The 19,865-nt window shown below is 33.8% G+C and overlaps 1 long non-coding RNA gene across 1 annotated transcript; it reads right to left on the reverse strand.

Moving 5' to 3' along the window:
- Positions 1–611: 611 nt before the first annotated feature.
- Positions 612–10,656, reverse strand: LOC147759538 (uncharacterized). Its single transcript, XR_015331277.1, has 2 exons — positions 10,372–10,656; positions 612–1,941 (listed from the first exon to the last, which is right to left on the reverse strand). It is a non-coding gene; the product is annotated as an uncharacterized LOC147759538 (long non-coding RNA).
- Between the last annotated feature and the right edge of the window lie 9,209 nt (positions 10,657–19,865).

The following is a 19,865-nucleotide window of genomic DNA, read 5'->3' on the forward strand; positions in this document are numbered from 1 at the left end:
AAAAGCGAAAAATTTAACCAATCACCAAAAATTTAACTATCCAACTCAACTGATATAAGGAGGAGTTCATAGAAAATACAAAGTAAAAAGAATTTTAATTCAAACCCCCCCCCCCCCCCCCGGGGACAGCCGTGAGCCCAACTCCATTTGTTGTACTAAAATTTCAAATGCCCATGCACATCCCTGACAACAGTTCAACCAATCACCAAAGTTTTAATTACCTAAGTCTAATGGTCTACAAGGAGACAGCGGAAAGTAATACGGGATCTATTCGGGATCTATGCCCTCCTCCCCCCCCCCCCCCCCCCCCCCCCCCCCCGGGACAGCTTGGCCCCTGTTGCACTAAATTTCCACAATGCCTATGTATATCCCTTACAATAGCTTTACCTATCACCAAATTTTCAACTTCCTAATCTTAAGGTCTAGGGGGAGATAGGACAAATCATTATGTGATAAGAATTCAGAATCAACCACCCCCAGGGGCAGTCCAACCCCCTGTTGCACTAAAATTTAGAAATAGCCCCACACATCCCTGATATGTCTTCCAATCACCAAAGTTTCAACTTCCTATGTCTAATGATCTAGGAGGAGATAGAGGAAATTACAATGTGAAAAGAATTCAGAAACAACCACCCCCAGGGACAGCCTGTTGTCAGTTGCAGTCTTAGCCCATCACTTCAAGAAAAAAGGTAAAACAATTTGCAAGATATGACAGCTCACCTTTTCTTTTAGTTGTAAATGACAGCTTACTGACAATGGATCGGGCAAAACAAAGGTTTGTTCTAGAACATAATTTTGCATTAAAAAAAATTTATGGGAGAAAAAATCAATTTGTTTAAGAGAGACTGAGTGTCAGAAGTTGGAATGTACAAGGATAGCCAAGTGTAGCACAGATTATCATGTGAAAATTTAATCATGCACCCTCAGGGGCAACCTCAACCCCAGATATACAAAATTCCAAAAGGCTTATGCCTTATTCTGATAAAAGGTAGATCAATTTCTGAAATTCCAATTCTGTAATTTTTATAGTCTAAGAAAAGATAGCATATTACAATGCAAAAACTTGAAATCAATTACCCCTAGGAGCAGCCCCACCCCCAGGAACACTAAATTCCTGTTCAATTCAATTAGCCAACATCTTTCATGCTTTGATTTGATTTATAATACAAATTGTATGGATCTATTACCGTATTGTTAAAAACCTTGCTTTTATTAACTTTACTGTCAATAAACAACCACTTACTTTTGAAAGATAGCAATATACAATACAATACATTGACGGGCCATCATATCCAGCAAAACCTCACGTGTGATTTTAGAGAGTTCTTCAAACATGTGAGTGTACATTGCAATCAATAGCATTCAAAACAAATATGTTAGTTTCTTTGCAAAACATACTTAGTTAGCCAGTAAGTTTTGAGTGACTTAGAGTTTAGATAAGTCAATATTATATTTTATGTGAAACTGTGGCACAATTCTGTAACAAAAAGTATGAAGTCAGTTTTGCCTTAAAGCTTAGTTTACAAAGCTCTGGCCAAGTTGTGTTACACAAAGAATCTAAAGCTGATCAACAATTAACTAATATATATATTGGCACAAAAATGTATGCCTTGGCACTCCTTAAAATGCATATTAAAATATGTACTGGTACTGAATTGGAAAGAAAAACATTCAAGCACTCTTGCATTCGATGACTGGGCTCCATTTGCTGTATAAACTATACCTAGATTGTTCATGTGATAGCACATATAGAAATATTAATAAAACTTTTATATGGGAGTGCCAAAGTATAAATTTTCTTGCTAATATTAACAATGCTGTGCAGTACTTACTTTCTGTGTCTGTGCTTTACTTGTACCAGTATGGTCAGTGGAGAATTTTAGGAGTGTTGATGTGCCTGTGGTGAGATTGTTGTCTGTCATCCACAAATCCTTAGGCAGCCTAATAATGCAGAAATTGTAAAATGGTGAATTTTCATTTATATGTGTAATATAGGATTTCTTTTTCTTCTAGGCAATGTTTCACACCAAAATAAAATGTCTTTCAAAATTGGCACACCTCATGTCATGCAAATAACCAGTAGCACAACGAAGAAAATTAAATCATAAATCCTTAACATTATCCTTTTGTCATAATAATATCTTTCAAAGTTGTGTTTTCAATTTAAAGTGATTGTTTTGGTACCTCTTTTGAAAATAATTTTTAGGCAATGCTTTATTTTACTCAGCAGTTATCAGTTTGGGAAATTTATCCTATGGTGATACAAAATTCATATATGGTAACACTTTTAATACAGTGGTTTACGTGTGCTGCCATTGCTTTGGTAAATGTTGGCAGTTCAGTACCAGGAGTGCTCACAATGACATGATTCTGATAAGTAGATAAAAAATATGCAGTGCAAAGTGCACTCTATAGGCAACTTTAGGTAATACACTCATTAAATTTATTACAAGATCATTTGCCTTATCTTCTAGATAAGTTACATAAATAAATTCTTTGAAAGCTGTTTCTAATCATTATAGAATATATATATATATATATATATATATATATATATATATATATATATATATATATATATAAAGAAAAAAAGAACATCAATGAACGGTTTCATTCTTTCTTCAGGGGGTTTTGTTTATTTGTTACTAGGTGATGTCATAAAGGCTAAAATGTGACGTCTGTAACAATGGGTCCACTTCAATGGCAAACATTATCACCAAAAAATAGGAACTGCAATGGGTACAAAAGTAGCTCCCACTTATACTACACTTGTCTTAGGATACATCGAGAAAGGCCTTTACAAAAAATGCGAAGAACGGTTTGGACTCGAATTTAGGAATCAATTAGAAAACACATGGAAACGTTTCCTTGATGACTGCTTTATAATTTGGGACAAAACAGAAAATGAATTGAAAGACTTCAACCTGATCCTTAACAACCTACATCCCTCTTTACAATTTACGATGGATTCAAATTCAACACAACTCCCATTCCTCGATGTTATGGTAATGTGTGTAAAAGGAAAATAGAGACAGATGTGTATCACAAAACAACAGACACAAAACAATATCTCCCTTTTAACTCGTGTCATCCCAGACACATTAAGCACAACATACTGTACAACCTAGCTCGAAGACTATGCACAATTGTCTCAAATGAAACTACATTAAAACAAAGGCTCAAAGAGCTGGAAGGATTCCTATCAAGGAGACAATACCCAAGACAACTGATACAAACTGGGATTAAAAAGGCAAAACAGATACCAAAGAACGACCTGAGGACCACCAAAGACAAAATTAACAAGGCAGCAAAGCTGTCTAATGTACAGACAAAAAGCAGAAAATAACAATGCAAACAAGGCAGCAAAGCTGTCAAATGTACAGACAAAAAACAGAAAATAATGATGCAAAATAGGTCATTTTGTCAATTTTGATGCAATAATACATAAATAATGCTTATAATAGCACTGTTAGTCAACACTGAATTTTAATCATGCACAACAGGTAACATGGTCAATAACAGGAGCGGACCCAGAGATATTTTCTGGCAGTATTCCAAAGTATCTTTATTGATCCATCCTCCATTTTGATGGTCTTCCAACAGAAAAAAAATAAATATCGGTCAATATAAACTTAAAAACCCGACCGTCTTCCGGAAGACCCAGAAGATGGTCTCAATCCATCTCTTCAATAAGATTACACTTTCAGGACCATATGTTAGAGTTCAAATTCATATGATGAAAGTCCCAATATATGAAAAATCATGACAGTGCATAAAATAATATTACACAATGTTTAAAGACATAAAAACCAATAAAACTGCTTATGTGGAAATACAGAAGATATGCAGAGCCTCCGGCGGAAGGGAGTTTAAAGTCACAAATGCCAGTGTTTGAAAAAAATTAAAAAGGAAAACATAACAAAACTAGAAAAGTACTCTGAGAGCGCAGACCTCTGCCAAGGCAGCAATTTTTGATAATTATTGATTATTGATAGATTATTGATCTGAACCACCACCAAAAACTAATCATTGTCCTCCTTGACCCACTTCTGACACTTCCTGAAAATTTCATCAAAATCGGTCCATAACTTTTTGAGTTATGTTGATGACAGACAAACAGGGGTGAAAACATAACCTCCTTGGCAGAGGTAAATATAATTCCAATGAAGCTGCTATTCAAACTTTTAATCTTTGAGTTTGATATATATATATATATAATGAGACTGTTAACATGCCTAAGAATTCAATCTGAAGAAAAACCACTTATATACAAAAAGACTAATAACTTCATCAAAACTTAACTGATCAAGCCTATTTTCAAACTTGACTTGTATATTAGTCAGACTGATCACTCCTGTAAGTTTCAAGACAAAAGGCTGATTGGTTTTCCTTAAAATGCGTTATCAGTGTTGCATATATGCTGAATAATGGAAAAAAAAATAGCATAACTTTAAATTTGTAAAAATAGTCCAATCAAGCCAATTTTCAAACTTGAATATTCATCAGTTCTTTAAGTTTCAGGCCAAAAAGTAAAATGGTTTTCCACTTATCGTGTAATCGGTGCTGCATATATGCTAAAAAAAGTGAAAAAAACAGCATAAATTCCCTAAAAGTGACCCGATCATGCCAATTTTTTAATTTAACCTGCGTATTATGAATATTCATCAGTTCTGTAAGTTTCAAACCAAAGGAAAAAACAGTTTTCCACTTATTGTGTTATCAGTGCTGCATATATGCTGAAAAAAGTGAAAAAACAGCATAACTTCCCTAAAAGTGACCCGATCATGCTGATTTTCGAACGTGACATGCGTATTATGAAAATTCATCAGTTCTGTAAGTTTCAAGCCAAAAGGTAAAATGGTTTTCCACTTATCGTGTTATCGGTGCTGTATATATATGCTGAAAAAAGTGAAAAAACAGCATAAATTCCCTAAAAGTGACCCGATCATGCTGATTTTTTAACTTGACCTGCTGCGTATTATGAATATTCATCAGTTCTGTAAGTTTCAAACCAAAAGAAAAAACAGTTTTCCACTTATCGTGTTATCAGTAAAAGTGCCGGCGATGGCGACGACGGCGTGATAGACGCAGATGAGGGCTATATGTACAGACACATCTGTGTCTGTACATAAAAATAGGCTACTGTCAATTCTGATGTAAAAATACATTATGCTTAACTACAAATTCAACATCAAATTTTAATTATGCTCATCAGGTAATACCAATGTAAGTAAAATGTGTAACAAGCATAAGGCTTCAGGCCCATGGGAGTTCAAGTTCACACTTTGAAAATGCCAGAATGAGAAAAATGAAAATTTCACACAAAATTGCATAAATTCAATAATAAATGACAACCCAATTGAGCTGGCTTTCTAATTTGAACTGCATGCCATTTTTAAAACACTTTTTTTAACATAAAACAAAATAAACAGTTTACTACCATTTGTATATGATCAACTAAGAAAATTGATGAGATGGGAAAAATGTCAATAGAACAGTGTTTTAAAAATGTCCAATTTCCTCCATTCTGAGATTCTGAAGATAGTAGATGATTGAATCTGACAAACTGCAATGATATGAGTTTATTTCCATTTTTGACACTTTATAACATAATACACAATAACAAGTTTACCATCATTTTTACATAATCAACTAACAATGTTATAAAGATGCAGGAAATGTCAAACAAACACTTTTACGTATCTCATTAGTTCAATAATGAGAATGTTAACATGCCTAAGAATTGAATCTGAGGAAATGTGAAAAACAGCATAACTTCTAAAATAATGGCCCGATTATGCTGATTTTCCAACTCGTCCTACATTTTAGTAAGATTGACCAGTCCTGTGAGTATAATGACAATTTGCCCATCTGTTTTTCTTATATTGTGTTATCAGTGCTGCATATATGCTGAAAAAAGTGAAAAAACAGCATAACTTCCCTTAAAATGGCTCGATCATGCTGATTTTCGAACTTGACCTGCGTATTATAAATATTCATCAATTCTGTAAGTTTCAAGCCAAAAGGTAAAACGGTTTTTCACTTATTGTGTTATCGGTGTTATAATAATGCTAAAAAAAGTAAAAAAAAACAGCATAACTTCCCTAAAAATGGCCCGATCATTCTGATTTTCGAACTTGAACTGCGTATTATGAATATTCATCAGTTCTGTTAATTTGAATACAAAATGTAAAACGGGATTCCACTTATCGTGTTATTGCTGAGTGCACGGCGACGACGATGGCGGCGACGGCCTACGGCGATGACAGACACAGGTGACGGCTATATGTACAGACACATCTGTGTCTGTACATAAAAAGGAAGCCATACCGTACATATCAACATATAATCCAAAAAATCCGGAAGTACACAATGTCATAACTGGAAACTTACCTTTGGTAAAACAAGATGACAAAATGAATGAGATACTAACTGAAATGCAGATTATAAAGAGTAAGAGACAAAGTCCATCACTTAAGCAAATTTTAACAAAAGCAAAATTTGAAAACAATTCCAGGATAAATGTGGAAACCTCAACAATACGAGTACAGAAAGGTGAGGTACCCAGGTGCGGCACCTGTCCACTAATTAAAGAGGGGAGCCATCTAACATTTAAAAATGGCCTTACATTTAGAATTAAACACCCATTCACCTGCACTAGCTCAAATTTAATTTATGTATTAACTTGCAGTGGATGCGGTGAGAACTATATAGGACAAACTGGAGACACTCTCCGACATAGAATGACCGTTCACAGACAACAAATAAGACAACCTAAATATCAGTGCATGTCTGTGAGTGGGCACATTAGGGAATGCTCTATGAACAAAAACAAGGACTTTACGGTATTCCCATTTAATAAATTCACTAGGGAAACAACCCAAACAGAAGGGGAAATGAAAGAAAATCTATTCATTAATAAGTATAAACCTACATTGAATAGATAATAGCATTGGTAAAAGCAACAATGAAACACCCATTGTTACAGATGTCACATTTTAGCCTTTAGGACATCACCTAGTAACAAATAAACAAAACCCCCTGAAGAAAGAATGAAACCGGTTGGGGCAAAATAGCTGATGTTCTTTTTTTTTCTTTTTATTATATATAATATATACTTATACAGGAAAAACACTTACTTTTAATATATATATATATATATATATATATATATATATATATATATATATATATATATATATGCCCTGAGGAGTCCCACAATGAAAATGCCAATATGTGAAAGATAAAAATTTCACAAAAATGTACAACAGAATAACATGGTCAATAAGATTACAGTTTCAGGACCATATGTTAGAGTTCAAATTCACATCATGAAAATCCCAATATGTGAAAAATGATGACAGTGCATAAAATAATATTACACAATGTTTAAAGACATAAAAACCAACGCAACTGCTAATGTGGAAATAGAGAAAATGCACAGCGCTTCTGGTGGATGGGAGTTAAAGTGACAACTTGAAGATGCTAGTGTTTGAAAAATAATTTTTAAAAAAATGTAAAATAAAACATAACGAAAAATTCCAATAAAGCTGCTATTCAAACTTTTAATCTAGCTGTATAACTATAAACATGATATGAATAACCCTTTTGAATTCAAGAATAATAAGGCACTGTTATTCATCTTTAGCATTGATGTACTAGTAAGCGTTACACAAAATTTTTCTTTTGTAAACTTATTTTCAATATAAAACAACATTTACCTGCATTATTATCATCGATTCCTAATTATGTGACACAGTTAAGAGAGCTAAACCTATGGGACTTAACAATGAAATCTCAACGTGTTTTATGTAATCTCATTTAATGGCCACTTGAAAATTAATTAAGCAAATTACTTTATAACCCTGATTTTAGTTGGTGATCTCCCAAGGGGCAATTATTGCTTTATATAGCACTCTATAGAACTGCATTGCTTCCAAAACAGAAAACAATCACACTGATTTTCCATCACAAGCTGCACTTCAGACCTATAAAACTTTTCTGTAAGTTTGAGTATCATAAGTAACATGGTTTACCCTTAATCGCTATCCTGGCAGCAGTGTCCAAAATAGAGTTTTCTTCAACTTTCATGCAATATAACATAATGCTTAACAGCATAATGACCATCAATTTATAATAATTAAGTAACAGTATCATGGATATTCAGAAAATATGATTAGCAAAGGTCTTCAAGCCAATAGAACTTCAAAGTCACATCTTGAAAATGTCGTTATGTGAAAATTTTAATTCTCACAAAAAAACTATTTAATTTCCAGAAAAGTTAATTGATAAAACAGGTTTTTCAACTGAAGCTACATTTTAGTCCTATGCAACTTTTCTGTAAGTTTGAGAAGAGTAAGTGACATGGTTTTCTTTAAATGGTCACTAATGAGGCAGTGCCCAAAATAGGGTTGTCTTCAACTTTGATGCAATATTACATAATGCTTAACAGCATAATGACCATCAATTTTTTTTATAAAAAAATAAAAGTATCATGGATATTCAGAAAATGTGATATGGGAAGGTCTTCAAGGCCATGGAACTTCAGAGTCACTCTTTCAAAATGCCAAAATGTAAACAAGTGATAACTGTACTGAAATTATTTTCTTTCCATTTTCAACACCTTTTTTACATAAAACAAAATAATCAATTTACTGCCATTTTTCAGTGATCAACTAGGAAAATTGTGGACATAGGAAAAATATCAATAGAACAATTTTAAATGTCCAATTTGCTCCATTCGGGGATTCTGAACATAGTGAATGATTGAATCTGACAAACTGTAAAGATATGAGTTTATTTCCATTTTTGACACTTAATTACACAATACACAATAACAGGTGTACTGTCATTTTTATATAATCAACTAACAATATTGTTAAGAAGCAGAAAATGTCAAAACAACACTTTTACATATCTAATTAGTTCTATAATGAGACTGTTAACATGCCTAAGAATTAAATCTGAAGAAAAACCGCTTAATACTAAAAAAGGCATAACTTCATCAAAACTTTACTGAACAAGTTTATTTTCAAACTTGATCTGTATATTAGTCAGACTGATCTCTCCTGTGAGTTGCAACACAAAAGGCCGATCGGTTTTCCACTTGTGTTATCAGTGTTGCATATATGCTGAAAAAGTGAAGAAACAGCATAATTTTTATAAAAATGGCCCGATCATGCTGATTTTCGAACTTGTGAATATTCATCAGTTCTTTAAGTTTTAAGCCAAAAGGTAAAATGTTTTTTTCATTTCTCGTGTTATCGGTATTGTATATATGCTGAAAAAAGTGAAAAAAACAGCATGACTTCCATAAAAATGGCCCAATCATGCTGATTTTCGAACTTGACCTGCGTATTATGAACATTCATCAGTTCTGTAAGTTTCAAGTCAAAAGGTAAAACGGTTTTTCACTTATCTTGTTATTGGTGGTGAAAGTGTACGGTGACGACGACAGATGCAGGTGATGGCTATATGTACAGACACATATGTGTCTGCACATAAAAATGTCTCCAATTACAGCTTAATCAATAAAGGAGAGATTATCATCCACCAGCACACGAACAATATGTGGTGCCTGGATATGAAACCAGACAACCTTTGTGTTTTTAATCTCCAAATACTTAAAAAAAAATAAATTAGTTAATAAATAGGCCGGGAACAAGAACTTATTAAATCGTATATTTTATATTAATTATTATTAAAGATCATAATAATAAATGAGTCGCATTTCAATGTACTCCATGCTATGGTCTTTATTTAAAAATAGCAATTTTTTGAGATTACAAATTGCGTCGTATTGTTTAGTTTCATTGCCTCACTTTCAAAAATTAGAACAAGCGCTCCAAAACCGGGAGACAAAGTAAAAAAAATATTATACTGGCTAAGTTCGTCCTCGCACAAGAGTGTACTCGCAGCATTATCTGCAATTAACCTTCCTACAATTTTGAATGTATTTTGCAATATCAATTTCAATCTGGCCCATGAAGAATTGTATTAATCAAGAGTGAGGGAAGGGGTGGAAAATCCCCTTGGGGCCACATATAACACTAAAGATGTGAAGGGAATCCCCCAGGCAAAATAAATGTTAATCTTAGGAAAGTCCGATGGATTTGCTTTTTAATACATAAAAGCAACAGAATATTTCTAATATAATTTCTCAAAACAAGTAAAAGCAAATTAAATCAAATCAACCAGACGGTAAACACCGGCAGGCTTTGTCAATTTCGCCATTTGTTCATTTCAAACTGAGTACTTTTCACGTATGCGCAGTAGTTTGAGACCTGTGCTTGGCCAGATTCATCATATGAAAGTTGAATCATAGAATAAATGAACTCTGTAATCTAGCTAAATAAATATAATATCTCTTACCTCTGATGTCGTAGAAATCCCACTATTGTATAAGACTACAGTACTTATATCGTCGGATTTCTGTCTTTCTCCTAGCTGCGACTCACTACCGTCTCTCTTTGTCCTTCTCTTTGTTTCATAATTCCCGCTTGTGTCGCTCGTCTTCCGGTCCGAGGTCACTTCTCAAGCACTCGGAACTACTCGGATGTCTCCGCACTCGACAATGACGAAATGCGGAATGAGCCGAGGATTGCCGATTGCTTCTCAAGAGTGCCAATCGGCACTGATCCTCGGCTGACTCCGCAAGCTCCATACATTTATTGTCGAGTGCGGAGGCATCCGAATGGTTCTGAGTGCAAGAGTGCAAAACTCTAAAAAAATAAAATAATAATAATAAATAAATAAAAAGGCGATTCTTTAAATGTAAGTATTTTGTGACCTTTTCATACATAGATTTATTAAAGTAATGAAATATCGTCCTTGTCAAAAACGTTTAACGCAAACTGACACTCACCGCTGTGAGTGAGCGTGTTGGGCTTGTCTTGCATAGATGCCGAGGTCGTCTGCTTTCTGCTGTCAAAGCAGCTTGTAATGCATTGTATTGTTTAAATCTAGATTTGTTTGAAACGCACTATATTAGTTTCAGCCTGGTACATTTTTAAGTAAACTACTTGTTTAAGGAATTTTTTTATATAAATGGGCGGACATCGATGTTGGAACAGGCGAATATTGAACGTCTGAGTTGCAAAGAGTTACATGCAGGCGGTGCCCAGTCTACTCCTTTTTCATATGAATTCCAGAGTAGCTGATGTACAGCAAGTGTGAAAGTGTACAGAAGGATCATGCCAAAAACGATGAAAAGGTAAGTTTTGTTAAGCCACAGGGATAGCAAAATTTCGTCATTTTTCAGTTTTTAGAATATTTAATATATCTTATATATGATACGTGAATGCACGAAAGTGTTCCAGAAATTTGGATTTTCGTTTTTTTTTTTTTTTTTTTTTTTTTTTTTTTTTTTTAGTTTTCTCAAATCGTCTAAATCTGGCGATAAATTTTAAAAAGGTGGGAGTGCTGGTCAGATTGCGCTGAATGGCTACATCCCTATACTGGTACTTCCCTGCACCGATTTCAAGGGATGTATGTCTAATTTTCGGTTTTTCTAGTTTTCGAAGCAGATTTTCAGTCAGCAGACATGCAACTCAGTATATATGTTTCCTCCCTGCTCTATATATAGTTATATATAGTTACAGTATACCTGTGTATTTTGTTGGTCAATATTGACTGACTCCTTAAGACATTCAAACAAAAAATATACCTGTACCCCCCCCCCCAAAAAAAAAAAAAAAAAGTTTGAGCATGGAGATATCAAAGAGTCATATATCCACTAGAAAAGGTCCTCAATGGATATTAAACCTGTACATTAGGGAGATAAAATACAAAGGAGATCCTGGTGGCCTTTTATTTTGTTGATGATATATTGTCACAGTCTGCGACGTTAAGCACTAGCCCGAGGCAATTGCCCACCTAAAGTGGCACCGGGCTAGTAAAAAAGTTGAAATTTTATAAAGCACTAGCCCGAACGGGCTAGTTGTAATTTTGAACCTATTTTAACACTCAGTAAGATTTCAAAAATATAAGTCGCCAGTCTTCTTTGTCCCTGCCTCTGATTTGACGTTTCTAGATAGTATGATATGCCTCTCAGTTGAAAAAACTCACACCTAGCTCTAACTACTGAATATTGATTAGTTGCTATAAATAACTTCACTGTAGTTATTTATAGCAGCAGTCTGTCTGATCAGCGTGTCGGCTTCTTTTTATTTGACCAGTTTGTTGTCATGACTACAAATTGCTGTCAATCAAGTTACTGGATCAGACCGGAATTCCTTAGTACTAGCAACAGGTTTTGTCAAAACAACACTGTCTCCGAAGCAAGTGTTATCTCATAGAACATTTGGGTTAGGACCACTTAGCAGACTGAGGGGTGGAGTATTCTATTTCCTTTTTTCTTTATATTTTTTATTTATAATTTTAATATCCATGAGTAAATACATTTTCCTTTGCTTATTGCCTTTTAAAAACAATAAGACCTTGGCAGTTACATAAATACCCTATGAACTATTCTTGACAATGTGGGATAGTTCGGTTTATGCCATGGCTACCCCTCCACACTTTGTCCTGGTAAAGTCCTTGAAAAGTTGTTTTTACAAATATATAACCAAAAGAATTGTAACAAAAAAAATTGTAAGACGTTTGTTTAATTACCCTTACAGCACCTATGTATTTTAATTTAGAAGTGGCATTATATACCGATGTTATTGGAAATAAATTGTCAGAAAAGAGCCATTGTCAATAAAAAGAATAGGAATTAAAAAAAATTTTGATTGCATATGAAAAATGGAAAAAAAAGATATTATAAAAATATGAAAAGTAAGGGTAACTTAATTCAGTATTACAAATTAAAAAAAGAATTTTTTCAATATTAAAATAATTAAATATATTTTTTAATTAATTTTACCACCCCATCTACTGGAAATTAACCTGATTGACTTTGTTATTCACTTGCTCTACTTCTATAATAAGGTTTATAAGAAAGTACAGTATGGTACCACAACTCTTTACAACATCTGCTTAAACTTTTTAAATGATTATTTAAATTGGGCTAGTGATTTTTGGTTCGGGCTAGTAAAGTTTGAGAGTCTGCTAGCCCGAAGGACTAGTAGTCTAAAAATGTGGTGGTGAAAGGAAAACCATGTCACTTGCTCTTCTCACACTTACAGGAAAGAAACATAAGACTGAAATACAGCTTCAGTTGAAAAATTGTCTCATTAGGTAATTTTCTGGAAGTTATAAATTTTTTTTTGTGAAAATTTTTATCTTTCACATGTTGCAATTTTCAATGTGGGACTTGGAGCTCCCTTGGGCATGAAGCCCAGTGGTAATCAAATTTTCTTAAGGTCCATGTTTTTAATAGCAGATATTTTAAAATTGGTGGTATTTAATTAGTTAATCATCATGTAATGTTGCATTAAAATTGACAAAAAACCTACTTTGTGCTCTGCCACCATTAATATTATGTAAAGTAAAGTGTTACTTTCTATTTTTTTTAACTATTCTTACAAGAATGATTCTTAGGAGTGACATACAGCTCATATTAGAAAACCAGCTCTATTGGATTATCAATTTTATTAAATTTATGCATTTTTGAAATCTTCATTTTTCTCATTCTGGCACATTCTAGGTATAAACTTGAACTCTGATGGGCCTGAAGCCTTATGCTTCTACTTTCATCAGTGTTACCTGTTGTGCATAATTAAAATTTGATGTTGACTGTGCAGTTAAACATAATGTATTATTGCATCAGAATTGGCAGTCTCCTGTTTTTTTGCATTATTGTACCACCAGGCGCTGGAGGTACACATGGTTTTAGTCCCGTCCAGATCGTTCCGCCGGCTTCGCCGCCATGTTACCGTTACCGCTTCTCCTCTTAGACAGAAAATGACCTGCATACCCATCTCTTGGATTTAGGTCACCTATAGTCTCAACTCGTTCCACGTAAAATTTGGGCTTTGTTTGTATCCGGGTCTAGGTGTGGCACTCATTGCAATGCACCCTTGTCCAAAAATGGCAAAATTAAATGCTAATTATCTACCTACGGATGGAATTATGGGAAAAATTTCTACAGACGGCTTTCCAAAAGTCATATTTGTAGATTTCAAATATGTGCTTGGATTTGACCTTTATTTCAAGGTCAAACTGGCCAAAATTAAAAAAAAATGATTTGCACTGTTATTCAGATACTACACAGACTTAACCAATAATATTATTGGAAAGTGTTACCCTTCAGGTCATCTTTCATATCCGTGAATTGGGGTCAATCGGTGCATTTTCACAGGAGTAGTGGCCATATGATACTAAAACTGAAAACTGTCTCTAATTCAGGAACCGTTAATGCTAGAGACCCATTCTTTTTTGCCTTTTGTAGAGCATGTAAATCCCAACACTGGGAGTGGTCTCTGTTTTTTTTATTCCATACTGTTTTCGAGTTACGCTGTATCAAAAGTACATATTGGTGGTGAAAGCAAAATGTGCAGTACGGTAATGGATAATAAATTTTGAACCCCGGGAAAATAAAACATAAGGCTTGGCAAGGCAGACAACTTCTGGTCAAAAATGACATTATTTCATGAAATTTGAACATCTGGAACTTCTGAGCACCTCCCATTTCAAGAATTTCAACCAAAATGACCTTTTCTTTATTTTAATTAATTTTTTCTGTACGAAATTTATGGCACATTATTGAAACTCCAAAGTTATAACATTTAGTCCCTTATATCTCCAAAACTGGCAGAGATAGGTCCATAGTTACTATTGAACTTGAATAGGAAGTCATATACTGGCAATCTTAATGTGACCTTGAAATTGACCTTTGACCTACTTTACACCATAAACTGAACTTTGCAACTTTTTAATGCTTTTATTTTCAAAACTGGCAGAGACACGCCCATAGTTACTATTGAATTTGAATAGAAAGTCATTAGAGGCAATTTACTGTGACCTTAAATTTGACCTTTGACCTACTTTTAACCATGAATTGAACTTCACAAATTTTGGTTCACTTTTATCTCCAAGACTGACAATGACACGTCCATAGTTATTATTTAATTTGAATATGAAGTCATTAGAGGAAATTTACTGTGACCTTAAAATTGACCTTTGACCTACTTTTTACCATGAACTTAACTTTGCAAATTTTATTTCCCTTTTATCTCCAAAACTGGCAAAAATACGCCTATAGTTATTGTTGAATTTGAATAGAAAGTGATTAGAGGCAATTTACAGTGACCTTAAAATTGACCTTTGACCTACTTATCACCATGAACTGAACTTTGCTAATTTCTTTCCCTTTTAACTCCAAACCTGGCAGAGATAGGTCCATAGTTACCAGTAAAGTTGAATACGAAGTCATATACTTGTAATCTTACTCTGACCTTGAAATTGACCTTTGATCTACTTTACACCATAAACTGAACTTTGCAACTATTCAGTGCTTTTATTTTCAAAACTGGCAGAGATACGCCCATAGGTACTATTGAATTTGAATAGAAAGTCATTAGAGGCAATTTACTGTGACCTTAAAATTGACCTTTGACATACTTTTAACCATGAACTGAAATGTTGTTCCCTTTTATCTCCAAAACTAGCAGAGATAGGTCCATAGTTACTATTGAACTTGAATAGGAAGTCATATACTGGCAATCTAAATGTGACCTTGAAATTGACCTTTGACCTACTTTACACCATAAACTGAACTTTGCAACTTTTTAATGCTTTTATTTTCAAAACTGGCAGAGATACGCCCATAGTTACTATTGAATTTGAATAGGAAGTCATATACTGGCAATCTAAGTGTGACCTTGAAATTGACCTTTGACCTACCTTACGATGAACTGAACCTTTATTGTACCATTTTTAGTTATATATTTTTTTTGCATATGGGCATTTTTACAATCCTGGGCTCCTTTTTTTTTCCCACCAAGGGTCAAAAAATAGAAGTCATTATTGTGTTGAAATTTGTACTTTTCTTGAAAGTATAGACCTGAAGGGTATAAGAAATGACAATCCCGAGATAAAACCTTGTGTATGTATAAAGATATGATTATTTGAATTTTGAAAATCATTTTTTAATTTTCATAAGCTAAACCTTGAAGTATGTGACTTTTATGGTAATTTAGGGTATTGATCTCCAAAAAAACACTTAGTTTTACTCAGAGAGTATTGCTCTTTTATGTATTGGGAAAAAAATGGATGAAAATATCCAAAATTTGACGCATCAATGATATTTTGTAATTTTCCTGTTTCAGTATTAAATGTGACTCCATGAAGTTTTTGATTCTGAGATATTCTGAGGACTTCTGTACTTCACTTTACCTTGCATTAGTTCTTGATGTTATGCTTCATGATTGTGTAAAATATTATTTTGCACGGACATGTGTACTAATTGCAGTGTCATGTTAAAATAAATGTCCTTTCTGAAACATCCCTGTTTCAGAAAGGACATTTTTTAAACATTTATGAAATTGCTTTAAGATCTCATAGTATGTTGGTTTACAAGGCACAGGTGAAGCAATCATTGGACAAAATATGAGTAAACTAGATTAAAATTGAACTGTTTTTATTATATTAATTGGTCAGTTTGGATAGTTTTTGATTCATTATTGAAATGTTACTCCATTAAGTATCTGATCATGACATATAATAGAGTCTTCTACACTCCATTATACCCTATTCTACTTCCTTTAGTAATTACATTTTTAAATATGCCCTTTTAGGCATGTCCTGGAATGGACATTTATTTAACATTTAGGAAATTGTTTAAATGGTATATATATATATATATATATAGATGTATCATGATGTATTTATATATTATAAATAATCACAGGAAGTTAATTATAACATGTGTCTGCCTGCAAGCGCCTCTGTAAACCGTGCCAGATCTGACTCTCGCAACATTAACACCTGTAGCCTCATAACTATTTTCATATACTTTTATGTACATCATAAGTAAGCAATATTTAAAGTAAGGTAAGCTATATTATTCAAAATTATATTTTACATAACTTTGATGCACTTCCCATCATCCTCTTCCTCATGAATAATAAATAGATGAGCAGACCAAAGAGTAAATAAGTGTTTTAGACAACGTGTTAAAAATGTCCTTTCCGATACAAAGCATCCAAATTGCTTATATTTCTATTTATATTGATATAATCTCTTTAATTAAATGTTAATTTAACTTTGAAATACATGAACTTTGGGAAAATATGCAATGGAAGTTTTAGTAGATCCAAAGAAAAGATGCTGACTCGCAAAAATGAATTTTTTTATTGAGGATATATATAGAAATTTAAAAAGATGCCACTGAAGAAATGTTTTTCTATTATTTTTATGTCATATGCATGATGCTCTAACAGTAATTTGCTCATGTCAAGTGAAACACAGCATTAAAGACAGAATTCTCTCTATTTATAGCATTGGCAATGTAAAGGTACTTTGTTTCAGAATGGACAATTTTTAACGGGCATCATAAGAAAGGCCACAGTTGGATGGGTTCCTGTGCACTGGGGTTTTCTTATATAAAAATAAATATCACATGTCCTGGACTTTAGAGAAATATATATTGTTACAGGCTAGGTGTCAACATGTTCTTTTTATGTAAGAGAAACCCAATGTTTCGGAATGGACAAATTTAACGGAAAAACAGAGTAGGGTTATTTTGCACTCCATGTCAAGCTCCAGAATCATCGCGCAGATTTCATTATTTGATACAAACAATACCAATACATCCAAATAATGATTAGGATGGTTAATTATACTGTATGCTTTATGATATATTTTCTGAAAGTCATTTATTTTTGTTTCGGAATGGACATTTCGTTTAACGGAAATACCAGCATGCCATTAAAAGACTTTTTTCTAGGATACTTCTCTCTCCTGTTAATATTTAAACTTTTTTGCTTCCATCATACTACTGAGTGTTTTATAATCCAAAAAAATGCAATGTCAAATACTGTTTTAATTTATTTCAGATTGCTTTTTATTTCATATGACTAAAACGAGAAAAATATTTGGTCATTTTTCGGGCTTTTCTTTAGCATAACTTTGGACTCGGAGGTGATATTTGGTTTCTGTTTTCAGTGTTTATCTTCACTTACACCATTCTCTAACATAGTGATTTAAGAATTCTTTGATCATATGTATGTAATTTGTTAATTAGCAATATGTGGGAAAATCTGAAAAGTGCCCAGGATTGTAAAAATGCCCATATTTTGAGAATTCTTGTTGATTGCATTTTTTACAGCTTGTCAAGCACAAGACTGATAGTGGTGTCCCTTTTTTTGTGTGTGGGGGGTCTATACGAATGCGCTTACTCCAGCTGGTGGTACAATATTCGGAGGCGGTATCACCTCTCTGATCCTCTAGTTGTTTTCTGCTTTTCTTAAGGTGTGACTTATGTGCCTGAAGACCTTTGATATACAAATTTGTGTGGTCAGTCTGTAAATTCCCCTTGGGTATTCACTAGGCTAAGTTCAGTGTTATAAACTCATTTGCCTAATTAAGTGGCCATTAAATGAAATTTCATAAAGCACATTTGTTGATATTTCCCTGTAAAATCCCAAAGGTTAAGCTGTCTGCTAGATAACATAGTGTCCATAATAAGGAAGCAGTGAATAGCAGCTTCATTGGGATTATATTTTTGTTGTTTTCTTTTTAATTTTTTCTCCAACAGTGGCATTTTTAAGAAGTGACTTTTAACTCCCATCCACCTGAGGCTCTGCACATTTTCAGTATTTCCACATAAGCAGTGCACTGTCATCATTTTTCATATATTGGGACTTTCATCATGTGAATTTTAACTCTCATGGTCCCGAAACTGTAATCTGATTGAAGGGGTGGATTGAGACCATCTTCTGGGTCTCCTGGAAGACAGTTAGATTTTAAAGTTTATATTAACGGGTTTCTGTTGGAAGACCATCAAAATGGAGGATGGATCAACAAAGATACTTTGCAATACTATCAGAAAATATCTCTGGATCTGCTCCTGTTTTTGACCATGTTACCTGTTGTGCATGATTAAAAATCAGTGTTGACTGACTGTGCTCTTATAAGCATTATTTATTATTGCATCAAAATTAACAAAATGACCTATTTTGCATTTTTTTTCTGTTTTTTGTCTGTACATTTGACAGCTTTGCTGCCTTGTTTTATTTAGGTTTAATGTAGTCTGGTCTTTCATAAACCAGAAAGAATACCAGTTCCTAGTATTGTACAGTCCTTTACAAATTACACCAATATTACAGATAAACTTATTGTTGTAGTTCTGATACACATGCTTTGGAACAAAGAAAAATTGTGGCACTTAGGCTTCGTTCACATGCAATGTCTATTTTCTAAATTCTATTTTCTATTCGCGCTATCTTATGATCACGGTCTGTGCACTGAATATCCCGCCGCGTAATTACTAGCAGCGCGAGCCAGTTACTTATAGTAACTTATAGTAACTGGCTCGCGCTGCCAGTAATTACGCCGCGGGACATTAAGGGCACAGAGCGTGATCATAAGACATACCGCGAATAGAAAATAGAATTTAGAAAATAGACATTGCATGTGAACGAAGCCTTAGACCCCATTTCCATAGATTTTAGATCGATCCATACCAGTGGGGAGTCTCACTAGATTACTGTCAGCTTAGCCGGCTTAAGCGTCTGTCCCGCCTACTGAAAGCTGTAAGGGTGTAATTAACTATGGTGCGCCCTCGGCTGACTGCAATTTAGCTTGAACCCCAAGGGAGTTAGGTCGATCTAAATCTTAATCCCTGGATCGATCTAAATCTCTGGGAATACACCCTGAATCAGGGCAGAAACCTCCAAATCAGCCAATCAGCACCTGTTATAGACGAATATAGTTCAGTGAGAAAAAATGAGTGCTTTTTTCCATTTTTTTCCTGGCATTTC

This window comes from Lingula anatina, chromosome 10 (assembly GCF_051362555.1).
Source record: "Lingula anatina isolate TDL-2025a chromosome 10, LinAna3.0, whole genome shotgun sequence".
Taxonomy (NCBI): domain Eukaryota; kingdom Metazoa; phylum Brachiopoda; class Lingulata; order Lingulida; family Lingulidae; genus Lingula; species Lingula anatina.